Source organism: Ceratotherium simum, chromosome 9 (genome assembly GCF_057802395.1).
Source record: "Ceratotherium simum simum isolate JZ-2026a chromosome 9, ASM5780239v1, whole genome shotgun sequence".
NCBI classification, from domain to species: Eukaryota; Metazoa; Chordata; class Mammalia; order Perissodactyla; family Rhinocerotidae; genus Ceratotherium; species Ceratotherium simum.
In genome coordinates this window covers 43,581,456-43,599,278 of record NC_141908.1, presented here as the reverse complement: position 1 = coordinate 43,599,278, position 17,823 = coordinate 43,581,456, and the positions used below count along the sequence as shown (strand labels likewise).

The 17,823-nt window shown below is 36.0% G+C and overlaps 2 long non-coding RNA genes across 3 annotated transcripts in view; both read left to right on the top strand.

Moving 5' to 3' along the window:
- LOC147916285 (uncharacterized) overlaps positions 1 to 6,002 on the top strand; it is a 108,043-nt gene extending 102,041 nt beyond the window's left edge. For both annotated transcript variants that reach the window (XR_015553211.1, XR_015553210.1), the window contains one exon: positions 3,756 to 6,002. This is a non-coding gene — a long non-coding RNA (uncharacterized LOC147916285). The remainder of the gene's footprint in view (positions 1 to 3,755) is intronic.
- A 1,154-nt stretch (positions 6,003 to 7,156) lies between these two features.
- Positions 7,157 to 17,823, top strand: part of LOC147916283 (uncharacterized) — a 112,422-nt gene continuing 101,755 nt past the window's right edge. The window contains exon 1 of the long non-coding RNA XR_015553212.1: positions 7,157 to 7,283. This is a non-coding gene — a long non-coding RNA (uncharacterized LOC147916283). The remainder of the gene's footprint in view (positions 7,284 to 17,823) is intronic.

Below are 17,823 nucleotides of genomic sequence, written 5' to 3'. Positions count from 1 at the left end.
AAAAAAATAATTTGAAAAGCCATGAGTAGAACTCTGGTCTGTTTTCCACCAATAATGAAATTTTGGAGTGTGTTCTTTAAATACCTAAATTATTGTCAGTTGAGTAAATGTTATAGAGAGGTACAGTTGTTAAGAATGCAAGTTATGGAATTAACAGATCTGGGTTACTATTCTGAGTATGTTGCTTAATAGCTCTGAGACCTTGGGCAATTTAAGAAATTCTTTGTTTTATTTTTCTCATTTGTAAAATGTACGTAACTGCAGTTACTTTACAGAATTATTGCAAAAATAAATAAGATAATGCCTGTTTAATGCTTATAACAGTGGCTGGCATACAATAGGATTTCAATAAATAATATTTAAAACAATTATATTAAGATTCATAGGAAAAGAGACAGAGAATTTGAATTGACCTACCTGTCTGAAATTGTGATTTAGGTTATTTTAATGCAACTTGCTCATTACAAATCCAATAGCGTGTAAGGAAAACAATGGTCAATGTGGAATTTAACTTAAGATAATTGAATATATATGTGCAAAGACTTCTATAAAGACGCCAGAATGGTATCTGGGAAAAAAAATTGCTATTGGATTCTATCATTCTTTTTTGTGCTGTAAAATTTTTTAAAAATCATTTTGTGTTTATTTATTGACAAAATTTTTAATACCTGAAATGCTCTTAAGCACAATGCTTTTAACAGTTCATTTTACATTTGCATTGACAAATGGAGACATTCTAAACTAATGCTTTCTCCATTACAATTGTGAGATATTTTGTAAAGCCCTTGGAGAGTTGCAACCTTCCTTTTAGTTTGCAGCAAAGTTGACTTTTTTTTTCTCTTTCTGTCCTTCAGAGTTGCTATAACTCTCTTACTGTGTTATGAGAAACAGGTGTGCTGGAGTCGAACTCATTAAGATGAAAACCAACTGAGGCTCATATTTCTCTGTGTACCATGTTACAGATACAGGGTTCTCACCTGCAAATAAGTATTGATGCTTAACTTGTTGCCTATTGTTAATTAGAAATGGATCCTGATACCAAAATTACAATACTATTGACTTTTATTCTATGAGCTACTTCCTTAGAAAACACAACTAAACTGCATATTCTTTATACTGCGTCACTCACACGCTTCTCAAGTTACAATGGGAACAGTGCAGGTGCCTCTAAATCACTTTTATAGAATTCATTAAATATAATATCTTGTTTACTGTCTTTAATATCTTAGGATTTCATGCAAAATTCCACTATTTCATATTCAAATATTCAAGACACCTAAATCAAATTGATAATGACTTTGGATCTTGGCTGAATTAAAGCACTGAAGGTTCAGGTAAACCCATCTGGTTTGCCAGGTTTTTATTTGTTGGTTTGCTTATAGTTTATTCGTTGGTTTGCTTATAGGTTATTCGTGTGCATTTTTTGCAAAAAAAAAAAAAAAAATTAATACCTCTCAAAACTTGGCAGTTTTAAGAATTATTCATAAAAGTGAAACCAATATGTTCTTTTCCTTTAAAAATGGCCATTTTGGGGGCCAGCCTGGTGGCATAGCGGTTAAATTCACGTGCTGCACTTCGGTGGCCTGGGGTTTGCCAGTTCGGATCCTGGGCGCAGACTTATGCACCCCTTATCAAGCCACGCTGAGGCAGCATCCCACATAGAGCAGCTAGAAAGATGTACAACTATGACATACAACTATTTACTGGGGCTTTGGGGAGAAGAAAAGGAAAAAAGGAGAAGGATTGGCAACAGATGTTAGCTCAGGGCCAAAAAAACCGGCCATTTTAAGGAAGAAATGGATATTGATTTGAATCTGTAGACTCTCTTAAATTCAAAGATTGTAATTACACAGCAAAAGGAAAGAGAAATTATAAAATCCTCTTTCAGTAGTGCTACTATTTTTTTAATTGCCCTTTTAACTTAGCTTAATAGTTTATACTTTATTGTATCTCTTTTTTCATATGGCCAATTTTATATATGAGTTCAATTCCTATTTTTATAGATTTTATTGATTCTATCAAATTGTTTTTCGGGTACTAATATGTATAAATTATTTGCATAAATACATACTTTGGCCTTCATAGATGTATGTGTGTGTTGTGATCTTACCAATAGTTTATATTAAATCTATGTCCATAATTGATATATTTTCCATAAAAAAGAAGAGCAAATAAATAAATTCTTAAAATCTTTAATATTGCTCAAACAATTTTATGGAATTTTTCATAAGCTACAAGATATTTATGCATATTACAAATGCAAAAATTTTTATTGTATAAAAGAATTTACCCAAGAAGTAGCATTAAATTATTACTTACTCTGTTGCATTGTAGAGTTTGTTAACAGACATTTTTCACTACACGGCTATTATAACAGGCACTAGAAAAACTAAAAATAATATAGAGAAAAACTAATAGCCACAAATGAAAAAAATAAGCAATGGATCCTTACTAATTGACTCCTCATATGAAAGCATAACGCGAATTGCTGGAGGAAAACAGAACCTGTATAAATACTAAGTTCACACAAAATTTTTTTCAGAAATATGTTTCATTAACTATATTACAATTAGTACTGCACTATCTGTTACAGAAAGTACAAGTGAAAAACAATTGAAATGCAGATAACTGAAATATTATAGTCTGATATTATTGGCTATTTCTATACACATAGTGATTTGTTTTTCTAGAAGTTATTATATACAAGTAACATATCTAATCTTCATTTAAAACTAATTTGTAGATGAAAGAGTGCCCAGTTTTTCGCTCAAATGGTAGGAAATTTGCCTCTGCCCACTAGTGACAAAGAACTCACACAGGGTCAGCATCTCCTCTTCAGAGGGGCTTGGAGCGCAGTATAAACTAGTTGTTTAATCACTCTTTAAAAACATTTTTTTCCTAGTCCCAAAGTTTAAGACTGGAAATTTTTATACAGAGAGTGTACAAAGAAAGATTAGCAATATTTTTGAATCCCCAGCCCATCTCAAAAACTTGACTGTACAAACACTTATTTTCTCTCTGGCAACTATCCATTGTCTATTCCCTTTTACAATTTCTGTTCTGTGCATTTTATTGAATAAGAAGTCAGATAGTCCTATATCTTCCTTGCATTTCATGAAATAATTTGGATCACAGAATTTCACTAGTGTGATGTTTTAAATTATACTGGTAAGATTTCTCTAACTATTTGGATTTGTGCTCTGGAACAAGATAAGGCATTTCACGCAAATGTATAATCATTATCAACACTATCATTATGATGGATACTATTTATAAAGTACTTTCTAGACGTCAATCTTGTGCTTCACCTACATTATTTCATTTAATCCTTACAACATCACCACCATATTTCATCAAATACAAGATGCCAAAATTATAAGAAGCATCATCACTTTTGTGTCCCTAAAAAAAATGATGTTTCCAATCAAACTATGTCCCAATGCTAGTGTCATAGGCTATCAGATACATCTTGGTTTTAAAGATGTTGAAATGTGGGGAAAAAATGTGCATTTAAAAATCTATCCAATACAGCTATTCTAAAGAAACAAGGATGCTTCCATAGTTATTTCATAAAACACACACACGCATGTGCACACACACATTTGAGGACATATCTCTTGGTATTAATGAAATGAATCACAGCACTTTGGTCTAGTTACCTTTTCAGTAACCTGGCAAATTGAAAACTGTATATCATGACGCTGTAGGTGTCTGTTGTTTTGTCACCCATTTTCTATTTCTTTTTCTTCTAACAGCACCCTAACTTTGCTTTGGGAGAGCCAAGTGCAGATGATCAGATACATTCTCCTTGGAATTGGAAGTATGAACAATGTCGAAAGCATCAACCATGATAGCACCCTGAAGAAATTGTCAGTTCTTTCCTCCCAGATCCTGAGAGCTGCCTTGGACCAGGCATTTCCAAGCCCAATGATTCAATGATTTGGTTTTTCCTTAAATTCTATGAGCTACTTCACTCCTTTCCAAACAATTCCTTTCCTGCTTCACTTACTTGCAGCTAATCGATCCTGAATGAAACCTACCATGACAGCCTAATGATCTTTGATACAATACAATTCCATGGTCAGTTAGATATTACAACACTAGGGCAAACATTCTGATAAAAATAGCAAATTTAATTTACCTGGATACTTGTAAACATATATCTATCAGTTTGTTTTAATTTTAATTTACTAACATATGAATTAATCAATTAAAATTTTAATTTTTATATTTAGAATATTTTGCTGTTTTTAGGAGTCCTTAGCAGCAAAGACATCATATGGGAGCTTGTCAGAAATGCAGATTATCAGGATTTACCCCGGATATATTGAATCAGAATCTGCATTTTTATAAGGTCACCATTCTCAAACATGAAAGTTTGAGAAGCACTGCTTTAAGTCTTATTCTGAATCAAATACATGAAACGGAATTCTGCTAACACAAATAGAGGTCATTCTCAAAGCTATTATATCCATTACAGTGCGAGACAGACATGATTACTGTAAAGTGCTCCTGGAAAAATCTATAACTTTCAAAAGTGTCTAATATTTAATTAAAAATGTTTTGTCTGTTCACTATTTTTTAATTATAAAATCTACCTTCTCTTAAACTCAGAGAACAATGGATTACACAACTATAAATTTGAGATAGTGGCTATTTTTAATTACTTTCTTTTTAAACAAGTCAAACATGAATATTTATCCTCATAAAATATCCAAATGATAAAAATAAATATAGTAAAAAGCTGTAGGTCCTTTGCGTACTACCTACCTCAATAATTCCTTCTCTCTCCTTAGAGTTAATAATTAGTTATATGCCCTTTCAAATATTTTTCTGTTCATGTGCGTGTATGTGTTTTTGTACATAGATGAATATTCTATATAAAAATTTAGATACAGAGATAGGAACTAATACAGGTAGTATGTATGAATCTATAAAGATACATCATAAACTTTGTTGTGGATAAAAAATGTTTTCTTTGCTTTTTTATACCTGAACTCCATATATATCTTCATTTTTTCCAGTAATGGAAAGCTTATTTTTTTCAATTCATGGTAAACTCAGTGAATTCAGGCATTCCTCAATTGATTCAGAGATCTTTAAGTTCCAAGAGCTTAAGTAACATTATAACATCAGCAGGAAGACTGCTCCTTGGTCATCACCTCTCCATACAATATCTGCTGAGACGATCACATTCCCACTGGGTATCAGGTCATACTCAGGAATAATGGCTTTCATTATTATTTATAATCAGTTCACTCTCAGCCATACAGAAACATGCTTGTTTGCTCCTGCTTCTCTACTGGGGTCCATGGAGACTCTGAGATTGGAATAGGTCCATTTGCGTAGGCAGCCCCAGGTAGCCATTTCTACTCTACTTTGCTGTGCGAGGGTAACATGGAGCACTTTGAGGCCACTTGCCTCCCCTCAGGTCCCTAGGCAGGAAATGGGACACAGGCCTTTCCTGCTATCAGGTTGCTAAACTTATCTAGAAATTCTGTTGATCACCTCTGATTAGCATGTTGGGCAGGCATAGATGGTCCTTTCTCAGCACATATTGCCAGTGTCTCACATTCTTGCTGCTTTCTCTATTGCAGTAAATTTTATCTTTTGGGGGCTGGAAAAATCTACCTACAGATGTCTCTCCTCAGTTCCAATAATTATCTCTCTTTTTGTTTTCTTGTGGAATTAGCTAAGACCTCTCATATATATTGAATATGGTGGTGATACTACGCAATTTTGCTTTTACTATTTAGTACATGGAACCCTCTACCTTTCAATAAGATACAACAAGTTAAAAAAGTTTCTTTCGATTTCTGACAGCATTTTTAAAAATCTGTCAAATTCTTTATGCTGATTTTCTCCTTGGAACTATTAATTACTCAGAGGTTCCCTAATGTTGAGTCACCCTCACGTTCTTAGCTGTTCACCTCGGGTAATTTCTTCTAGTCTTTCGTCCAGCTCACAGATCCATTCTTCTGTATCCTCTACTCTGCTTTTGAGTCCCTCTAATGAATTTTTCATTTCCAGTATTGTATTCTTCATTTCTGATTGGTTCTTTTTTATATCTTCCATTTCTTTGTTGACATTCTCACTGAGTTCATCTATTCTTCTCCCCAGATCAGTGAGCATCCTTAACACTCTTAGTTTGAACTCTCTGTCGGGTAGGTTGCTCCTTTCTGTTTCACTTAGTTCCTTTTCTGGGGTTTTGTCCTGTTCCCTTACTTGGAATATATTCTTTTGCCTCTTCATTTTGCCTCTTTCCCTGTGCTTGTGTCTACGTATTAGGTAGGTCAGCTACGTCTCCTGCTCTTGGATAGGTGACTTTATGTAACTGATGGCTTAGGAGGCTTCCAGTGTGCTTCCCTCAGTTCTCAAAGTTCCAGGGGTGACCCCTATGTGGGCTACGTGTATCCTTCTGCTGTGGCCTGTTTGCTCTCCCTGTAGGCGCCCAGGGAGGCTGAGTTATGCTCCTGGCCAGCTGTTGTAATGCTCAGCTGCTTGTAGTTGTTGTGGGCCCTTCAGTCTCTTTATCAGCTGTGGGGAGCCCCAGCACAGTTGGCTGCAAGTTCTAATACCACATTTGTGTTGCAGTATTTCTTTTAAGTGAGTAGGCCCCCACCGTGGCAGGTTGTTAGGCTCAGGGCCTTACAATTGCTGTAAGCCTCTAGCCTATTAGGTCTCTTGTCAGCTCTCTGAGGATTGCAGCTGGGTGGGGCTGGCCTCAGGCACAGGAGCACCCAATTGTATCAGGTTTTGGAAGGTGGAGCAAACCTCCTATGTGGGTCTTTGAGAAGTACAAGTCTTCTGCGGCTGAGAAGCCCTGCCGCCCACAGGTCCACACACACAGTCAACACAGTCCTGCCCCGTGTGAGTGCCCCGACCTCCCCAAGCGGACCCAGTCTCACCACGGCGGGATCCCCACACACTCTGCCACCACCCCACACTCTCCACCCGCTCCTTGTGCCCACCCTGCCCTGCTCAAGTCGGCTCAGTTGCCAGGCTGCAGAGAATCCAGTCACCAATCTATGCAGGCCCACAAGTTGCCTGAGGGCTTGTTGTTGGGTGGGGCCAGTCTCTAGGGTGGGCTGCCTGCCCTGGCTGAGCTGGATTAAATCGGTGCTCTAGCGGGTGGGGCAGACCCTGGGCTAGCAGGCCTCAGGGAGAACTCCAATGGCGTCTGTGTCAGCACGCCCACACCAGGCCACAACAATGGGCGCCGCCAATGTCCCAGTCCCTGGAGAGGTCTCACCCCTCACCGAGATGCACTCAGGGCCTATTAGGTGAGTCTCTTGTCACCAAAGCACTGTACACCTTTCTTTCTGGTGATTTTAGGGTGCTTCCTGAAACGGGTGAGTTTGCGCACGGGCCCTTTAAGAGCCAGTTTTAGTTTCTTTGTGAACCGGGTTTTCTGGGGGTGCTCCCCAATGCTTTAGTAGCAGGCACAGTCAGATATTATGCCGCTGGTCTCGATTGTGCTGGGTCCACAAAATGCCCCCAGCGGGGGCGCTCCCCGGCTCAGGGCCCCGCGCCTCCAGGGAGGCTGCGTACCTGTGAGCTGCTCCCGGCGGCCGTGAAGCTGGCGGCTTGTGAAGGCAGCGTTTTTCCTCTCCAGAAGGGAGTCTCTGCCTCTTCTACCCCAGTTAGGATTGTCCGTTGTTGCAGGAGTTCCTCTCATCCAGTTTTCAGTTCTGTCTCTGGGGTAATTTTTCCACGAGTAGTTGTAAATTGGCTGTGTCCACGGGAGGAGGTGAGTTCCGAGTCTGCTTACGCCGCCATCTTGATTCCTCTCTCACCCTCACGTTCTTAGGATAAAAGCTACTTGTTTATAATACCAAGTCTGTTAGTATACTGTTGGACTCAATTTGTAACATTTTATCTAGGAAGTTTACATCTATGTTCATAAGTAAAATTGGTCTACTTTCCTCTCTCTTTTATTAATTTTATGTTTTTATTTTAGTGTTGTGCATCATTGTTATCAATATCTTTTGTATAAGAAACATGTGTCACTACTGAAGGACTAATGAACAATTGTTTTATGGGGTACTATGATTAACCAAATAATTTAATTTGGTTATACCTATTTGGGATGTCCAGCCAAATTTAGGGTGTCCAGCCACCAAATTCCCATGGCTCTCCTTTGCTTTGCATTCCATTTCAATTAACTGAGCCTAGTATATTGTCACCTTGCACTTGAACTCTATATTATTTTACTAACAGGTATGCCACCAGTATCATTACTTTCTAAAACATTTTACATATCTTTGTTAATCTTCCTAAATCTTTTCATTCCATGTTTTCTTTGCTTTTAAAAAGTCCATTCCCAATACTCATTCTTGTGAATATTGTGCCTTAATCAGGTAGAGTTGGATAAATTTATTTTCTAATGTTGATGATTACAATAAAACACGGTAAAAAAATAGCACATATTAAATGAATAATATAAATATGTAAAGTATTAATAATATTTTAATCTTTAATTTTGAAAGTACTTCAGAATCTGTTAGAACAATATAAGAATATTCATTAAACAGTTTATCTTTGTGTAGTGCAATAAAATTGAGGAAGGATCTTATGATTTGGGATCCTAGATAAAATAAAGTTTTCTCTCAGAGTTCAAAGAAAAAATTGACAAATATGTATAATGCAACAATAATATATTTTTCACTCTGTATGAACATATACAGTACTTGCATTTAAGAGTTTAAAGAAGCAAATATTGTCAGTTGTAATTTATAAAAGAAACTGTATATTTGTCATTCATCAAAAGTTTGGAGTGTTTTAGTTTATATGTTATCTTGAGAAAATTAGATGGATCTTGGCTAAGTGTAGAGCTCAAGTTTCTTTGATTCTACTGAGACTCATCTGTCTTTGCAGAATGTACAGCTTTCATTCACCTTGGGAAAAGATGCCTGCAATAAGACATATATATCTCTATCTCTATATATACCTCATGTACATATATATTATCACATAAATTAATAAATATACACATAAACTAATACAAATATACACATAATCTAATGTGACAAATAATTAAATGCATTCAGCTAAAGTGAGAGAACAGAACCCATGAAAACGAAAAGAGTAGTGGAAACACAGGGGCAACTTGAATTTCTGAAATATCTATTGGACAATATAACTTGAAGTATGAAACAGCAGTTATTTCCAGCATCAGAAAAATGTACACAAAGATCCCTGGTTGGATCTATTTTGGTCTATAGACTGCATTTTTATTTTTATGCCAATGTCGCTAAGTTTAGTAATTCTCTTTTCTCTGTTACCAGCTGTAAAACAAAATTCTTGGAATAAAAATATACTTTTCACTGTAACCTGTTTAATATTCAGTTTTTAAGTTTAGTTTTATCATATGATTGAGATGTAAGTTGAGTTCTTTTAAGCAATAACTGGATTCCCACACCCACCCCCTCCCTTACACCTTTGCACTGTATATTAACTCTAAGAATTGACACACTACCCCAGGTTATGGGGATGGGACCCAAAAGAACTACTGAAATTAAATTTCCATACAGTTTTTCGGAATAGGGGCTTGAAATAAAAATTGAGTAGAATTTTAGATATAAAATATAGTTCTTATAGACATGAACTTGTAGACCAAAATTCACACCCCATATAATCATACAATTTGTTGTTGTTTTGAAAAGGGGAATGCAAAAGAAAAGGCATTCCAGGAGGTAACAGCCTATGGAAAGGTGAAAACGTTGGCTTTAATATTTCATATTGTGCCCAGAGACTTCAGGGCCCCGATACAAAGTAATTGCAAAATAAGTATTTATTGAACATGTCAGATTAAGCGCTGACACCAATAGCTGATGAACATTTTGCTTTTCTCTGTAAAGAGCCTGTATCACTAAGTCCAGTATATGTACAAACACTTAAGAGACCTCCCAGTTGAATTTCCAAATGCTGTTCATACCTTCCCACTTGTGTTTTCTACCCCCGACGTAAAATCTGAAAGTCCCAAATGAAATGATTTTCTTTTACTTCACCTGATCCAAATTGATTGTGATTCCTCACTGCTGCATCCCTTCAATTATAAGATACCATACATCCAATACCCAGGTCGAGATATATCCTGCAACCCCTTGAGTCTCCTCATCCGAGTGTGCCTCTATTTCCACAGCCATCTACCAAGGACAGATCCCTCATTAGCTCATAGTCAGTTATGTATGATTCCACTCAGTTAATTTTCATGTTCTTCGGCTCTTTCCCATCTGGTGCATCTATAGTATTTCTGCTATACAGTGCACATATTTCTCAAGAATCTTGCCAGTAACTTAAATTTATTCAAGATTTAATGGATTCAATTTTGTAGACTTGCCAATCTCTTGTATTCCCTACTGTACAATTTTAGTTTTTAAAAATTTTCTATAGTGTAGCCCCTAAATCGGTCCTTTCCCCTATTGTCTACCTATGTAGAACTGAACCCTACTTCTTTTTTTTTTTTTCTTTTTGTGAGGAACATCAGCCCTGAGCTAACATCCATGCTAATCCTCCTCTTTTTTTTTTGCTGAGGAAGACCGGCTCGGAGCTAACATCTATTGCCAATCCTCCTCCTTTTTTTTTTTCCCCAAAGCCCCAGTAGACAGTTGTATGTCATAGCTGCACATCCTTCTAGTTGCTGTATTTGGGACAAGGCCTCAGCATGGCCAGAGAAGCAGTGTGTCGGTACGTGCCCGGGATCTGAACCCGGGCCGCCAGTAGCGGAGCACGCGCACTTAACCGCTAAGCCACGGGGCCGGCCCCTGAACCCTACTTCTTTACCTTTATAAAAACACTTTGGGATTTCTATTTCAATTTTTGAGCTTCACTGACCTTTTTGTAGATTTTTATTTTGTCCTAGTGACTCAAACCTAGTTAGCTCTATGACCTCGTAATACTCCTAATAAAAGCAAATGGCTTTTCTCAACACTTGATTATGTGTCCTAATTAATTAACTCAGTAATTGTTTTTAAGGTAGCTGGGATAACTTTAACCTTTACATTTCAGTCTTTATTACCAGGACTTGAAACAAAATGTTTCAATGAAAGTTCAAATGTATAGTAGATAAATTTTGAATTCTTATGACAATATGGTAAGGAAATAAGGAAAGAACTATCTCCATCTCAAATGAAAGAAAATGAGGCTTAGCAAAGTTGGGCAATTTATCAAAAGCCGTTTAACTAACGGCATATTCAAAAAGAATATATAGTTTACTCTGAACATTTGTTGGCCAAATTTCTGTTTCTCAACTACAACAATATCACACCACACAAATAGAAAATTAATCATAAATTCAGATTGAGGAGGATTTACATCTTAAAATAACCCAAGTGGAATTCTACTTAAGTAGCATCTGTTCCCACCCACCACCTCTTCTGATTTTCTTTCCCCAAAGTGCAAGGAAGTGGTGATTGAGGACATTCAGCAACGTTCTTGTATTTTAACTACAAATTCAAGGCTTAAATTGAACTTGTGATGTGAGCTACATTGTCCTATAAGGAATCAACTATATATTCTATAGTTATAAATTCTTTAAATCAAAATAAATCTCATGTTAAGTCTTTAAAAATGAAATCTGAAATTCACCTAATAATTTCCTATGGTAACATTATAACAAGGTTTTGTCGAATATGCCTTTGTATATTTTTATTTTAGTCACAAATATGATTTATTTGCCAAATGTATGATTTGTTCATTTTTGTTTTCCATTGCAGGGTTTTCTTTTATTTGCATTTTACATGGGATGATGATCTGAATTCATCCTTATTTAGTACCCTGTCACCTACAAATAGTAACTACCAAAGCCTTTAGTTTATAATATCACATACGATTTCCAACTTCTTTTTAACATTTATTACCATTTATCACCACTCATTAAGGTCTATAACATTCTCACAGATGTTAGGAAGCACCTAGAAGTGTGTAAACCACTGCCAGTGCTGCAGCTAATGAAAATGGGCCTCCACGTGCAGTCTGCTGTGCTCATCTCTCCCCAGTACAGCTCCCTACTTTCTCCGGCAAAATAAGGGAAGCAGGCTTTGATATTCATGGATGAGTTTCTTGGGGTTGCATGGAAGTAGAAGTGGAAAGTGGTGTTCTTTTATTTCTCCATTAGTAAGCACAAACTTACCCAACACTACAAGGTCTATCCTTCAGAACCAGAGATAACATTCCTAGTTCTTGGTACTCCCTCAAAGGTGTACAAATACACTTTTATAAACTAAAGACTAGAGCATTTCTTCTCAGTGGCCAGCATCCTTTTCTCCTAGACAGAAATATAGGCAGGTCTGAATCCAGACTATGGTTCACAGAACCATCTTCCTCGTTTATCTTTCTCCTACTTATTCCGTGCTTCTACCTCTATTTCCATTATCTTCTCCCAAAATTTTTAAAAGGTCACAGATCTTTTCAAGTAGGAGCTAATATGATAGGTATTTGTCTAATTGGAGCATACTGAAGTTAACTTGGCCCAAGGATTTCCAAGTTGAACAGAGCTTCTGGGGTCTCTCAGAACTCAAAATTTCTAGTTTTGTCCAATGATTTTATCTCCTTTGATTATGTCAGTTTCTCTTCTACTCAACAGTCTTTAACAAGCACTTAAGCTCATATATTCCTATTGGCTTATTAGGCAGGAAGTAAGAGGGACAAGAAAGAGAATTTAGTGTCCAAGCTTCTGTCCTACTTTTCACACATCTTCTAGTGATGGTATCAGAATCACTGTCAGTCCTATTAAACACATTATAGCCCAAGATTTAGATTATTTATTGCACCTGGCCCCCTCAAAGAGTGTGCGTGTGTGTGTGTTTGTGTGTGTATATCTGTGTGTGTGTGTGTGTGTGTGTGTGTGTGTACCACCTAGGAGGTTTTAACAAAGTACTAAACCCTGATAGGGTATGATGGCAAGGATCCAGGATAGAACCGTTTAAGTAACCATGAAAATGTAACTATTAAGCTCAATATGCATCTGAGAAAAACTTTTTGTCTTCATGGTTATATCACAGTAGAACAAAGAAGATGTCAATAATTAATTCAATGGGCTAAGAAACATACATTCTAGTAAAGGATTATTATGAAATGACTTAAAAGTTAGAAGCATTTGCATGTTTATCTTTTGTACTAAATATTTATATTCTCCCTCTGCATGTTCAAAAAAGGCTCCCTGTTTCTAAAAAAAGCACAGGTGCTTCAGGAAACTTCTTTCAGTTTTAGATGTTAGACTCTAAAAATGGAGAGTTTCTGAAGATATTTCTGGTTTTATTGACCACAGTCAGATGGAAATGACCTACAAAAATACTTTTTTTTTGGCCACTTGTGCTATTAGCAGTATCCAAAAGCAGAGCTGTGTAAACAAAACCAAAGTTAGTACAGCTTACTAACATTAACAATATTAAATAAATAAAATATTAACAATAGCTAATATGTAGTGAGCAGTTACAAAGTGCTAGATACTATTCCAAGCATTTTATGCTTATTGATTTTGTAATTCTCACAATAACTTTAGTAGGTTATTTTAATTCTCCAGATGATTTATACTGGTGGCAGTTTATATTAACTACTGTTCCATCCTATTTACCTTACTTTTTCAGTACCAAAACTCCATCATACCTTATGTCTTTAAGGTCTATAATAATTAAATTATAAGTAAAAATTGAAACAATTCATTGACTAAACTAAACCAAATTAATTAAATCAAAAACAAAAAAATCTTTGTTGAAAATGGGAATAGCAAGTGAAAATTTGGCATAATGAATCAAGAAATGATGATATAATGGTATTATAATCGGTTTCAATAGTACTTCCTTTAGAATTCCTGAAGGTCCGTGACCAATGGAATCTTTATTGAGCATTGCTACAAGGCTGTCTTAATCCATGAACTGATTATTTTGTTATTGGTGAATAGAAAATTCAGTCCATACATAACAATTCTTTTAAGTAGAGACACAATTTGTTTAAGAAATTCACCATCAGTCCTTATCATTTTGAGCGCAATTTGAATCCACCTTCACTTTTAAATTCCACCGCCACTTTCTTATTGTGAGTCGCTCATCAACTGGAACAATTACTGCTGCATCCCTAATGCCTCTCTTTCAAACTTGCAGTAATGCCTCCACTCAGCCTCTAAAACTGCCGCAAAGAACACTGATAAAAATACTATTGATGCTGCTTCAGACATTACTAGGGGACAGGGAATACTATGGACTTTTAATTACTTGTAAATGGAGAAATAAAAACCAAATTCCAACAAGCTCTCATGGTTGGTGAAAAGTCCATAGATACGAAGAACGAGGGAAGGGAAACTTAAAGGATTCTATGAAAAAGAAGAGTGGAACAGAAGGTGCGGATGAAAGTAGACAAAATCACCTCCAGACAGAGACATTACAACAGTAAGTACCAAAATACTAAACACAAATCAACGACTTGGTTCCAAACACCAGCTGTAAGAATTGGGCTTGAAAATAAGCAGGACTGGAGGTATTAACTTTTGGGAAACATTGCTTCTGGGGAGAATCTGCTAAATAGAGAAGAGGTGGCAGTGAAAGGAAAGAGGAAGAATTAAAAGTTAAGGATCCCACAGAAACAAAAGACAAACAGGACGTACCACCTCTCCCCTCTTCCTGCCACCATCCCTACCATCACCAACATAACCAATTTTTAAAACGTATTTTATCATACTGGTAGAAGAGGGCACTCCTGAGCCGGGAAAATTATCAACGAAAGGCTAAGGATTAAAAAAAAATCAACCCAATTCAACACTAAGCACTGCAAAAAGTAAACAGAAATCTCAAATTAAAATATTTCCCATGATAAATATACTTTCCAAAAATCAATAAGGAAGGAGAAGAACACTGTAATAAACATTTTAAATTGAATTAAATGGTCTTAAGCATTTAGTTATCATTTTAAAAACGCATTGAATCAAAAAAATTTTTTTTATTTTCATTTATTTATTTTTGTGAGGAGGACTAGCCCTGAGCTAACATTCGATGCCAATCCTCTTTCTTGAGGAAGATTGGCCATGAGCTAACATCCACGCCCTTCTTCCTTCACTTTATATGGGGTGCTGCCACAGCATGGCTTAACAAGCGGTGCTTTGGTACGCCCCAGGGATCTGAACCTGCGAACCCTGGGCCGCCGCAGTGGAGCGCGCACACTTAATCATTTGTGCCACCGGGCTGGCCCCTGAATAAAAAATTTTAAAAACTAATGGCCAAAAAAGGACAAAGCACGGGAAAAAATGCAATGAATGTCAATCAAACTCAGAAAAGCAACTGAAGAAAAAGACAAAGTCACCAGGAAATGAAGAGGAAATTAGAAGGTGCCCAAGAGAGTATAGATTGGAATAAAAATTTACTAAAGGACTTTGAGGAAAGGCAGGGAAACAATCAATAGAGTTCTTTTGAGATTTTAAAAGGGTAAAAAATTTAAAGATAAAGTAGATGAAATGCCAGACAGGCAAGAAAAAAATCTGCTCTTTATAAAATTATAGTTACTGGAAAAGAAAAAGAAACAGAACAGAAATAAATATTTAGATCTGAAGCCAAGAGAACTATCTGGAAATAAAAGATAACTTAAATTTACATTTTGAGGGGGCCTATCTTGTACTTGGAAAATGATTCAAAAACAAATGACTGAGAAATATACTAGTAAAACGATTCTACTTTAAGGAAAACAATAATCAGATCCTCTAAACAAAATAATCAAATTACCTATAATGGGAAGAATATTAATCTAGCATCAGCCTCTCAAGAGCAACATACAACACAAAGCAACAGTTGAGCAGCATTTCCAAATATTCAATGCAATAAAAGTTAACTCAGGTTTTTTATTCAGTCAAGCTGTCTTTAAAGTATCAAGACTATAGACAAATAGTTTCAACTGTGCAAGAACCCAGGGACCATTGTATTTGTGAGTCATTCATGAGGAATCTACTACAGGATGAGTTCATGTAACCAAGACATACCAAGAAAACCTTGGTAAATGGATTGCTGGTGACTATTTAATATATTTAATTGTAAATCAAAGACTAACACAAGAATAGGGTAATGGGTGAGAGAATAGCATTTAAATATTCTGACTACAGAGAAAGAATTCCAGTAAAATGGGAGGAGAGAGTGAGAAAGGTGAAATTTGAAAAAGGTAATTGGCTGTTGTATATGTGAGTCTCAGTGAGTACCATCTAAAACTGACAGACTAGACAGTAAAAGATTTTCTAAGAAAAATAAAGATTAAGGGCACCATTAACAGGTAAAATTATAAAGATAATTGCTAGAACAAAATAGAATCTTTCCTAAAAACCAAATGAAACAATAAAAAAATTTCTTTATATTTATTGTAAATAGAACATGATACATATACATATGTATTTATATGAATATTACATCAATTAAAGCATAAAATAATATGTCAGAATTGAGACTAAATGTCATGCATAACATGAAAAATACATGGGCAAGAATGTCTACTCTCACCACTTCTATTTTACATTATACTGGAGGTCCCAGCTAATGCAACAAGACAAGAAAAAGAAACAAAAGGTATGCAGAATGAATAGGAGGAAATCAAACCGTTTTTGTTTGCAGATTCAATGATTGTCTATGGAGAAAATGCCAAAGAACCTTCCAATAACCTACTGGAGCTAATAATAAGTGAGTATGATGGGTAGCAGGATACAAGGTCGATATATGAAAGTCAATTGCTTTCCTACGTACCAGGGATGAAAAACTGGAATTTAAAATAAAAAAAAAATACCATTTACAACAGTATCAAAAAATCCAACACTTAGACATACATCTAACAAAATGTGTACAGAATCTACATGTGGAAAACTGCAAAATACTGCTTAAAGAAATTAAAGATGATGTAAATTAATGGATAGATATTCTGTGTTCATGGATTGGAAGACCAATATACTTAAGATGTCAGTTCTTTCCAACTTGATCTATAGATTCAATGCAATTCCAATCTAAATTCCAAGGAGTTGTTTTGTCAATAGTGATAAACTGATTCTAAAGTTTATATGGAAAGGCAAAAGACATGCAATCCTATTCAACATAACATTCTTTCTTCATCAGTTACTATGTTTCTTTTTTAAAATAGATTATTTTTTATTCTTTGGGCCAGCCCTGTGGTGTAGTGGTTGAGTTTGCATGCTCCACTTCGGCGGCCCAGGGTTCGCAGGTTTGGATCCCAGGCAAGGTCAAACCATGCTGTGGAGGCATCCCATATATAAAGTAGAGGAAGATGGGCACGGACGTTAGCCGAGGGTCAATCTTCCTCAGCTAAAAGAGGAGGATTGGCAACAGATGTTAGCTCAGGGCTAATCTTCCTCACCAAAAAAAAAAAAAAAAGATTATTTTTATTCTTAATTCCAGGCTTTCATATTAGTAAAAACGTGTCTTTAATATCTCTGCAAAGGTAGACTGGTTATTGGAAAATTATCTTGGAAACCAAATTCAAGTGTATCACCGTGGGATGTCCTTTTGCCATCTTTAAGGAAATTGGCAGTTAGTTGTTTATTTGGGCTGCTCTGGGATTCCGTTTTGAACTTTTCATCATTGTATGCCCTAAAGGATTACACATGCCTGGTGGCAAGCATGCTGAGTGTGTACAATTTGATTCACTTCATTGCTCAGATATTCAATACACATCATGGGAATATACAAACTGAAAATAACAATTCGCCTCTTGCTGAGCACAAGGGACATATCAAGACTGATGATTCTTTTCGCTTGGGCTTCTGCCCCTGATGAAGTCTTTGAGCCAGCTGATCAATGGCTGGGTGCCATTTGAAAATCCATCATGATCCCCAAGGAAGGCATA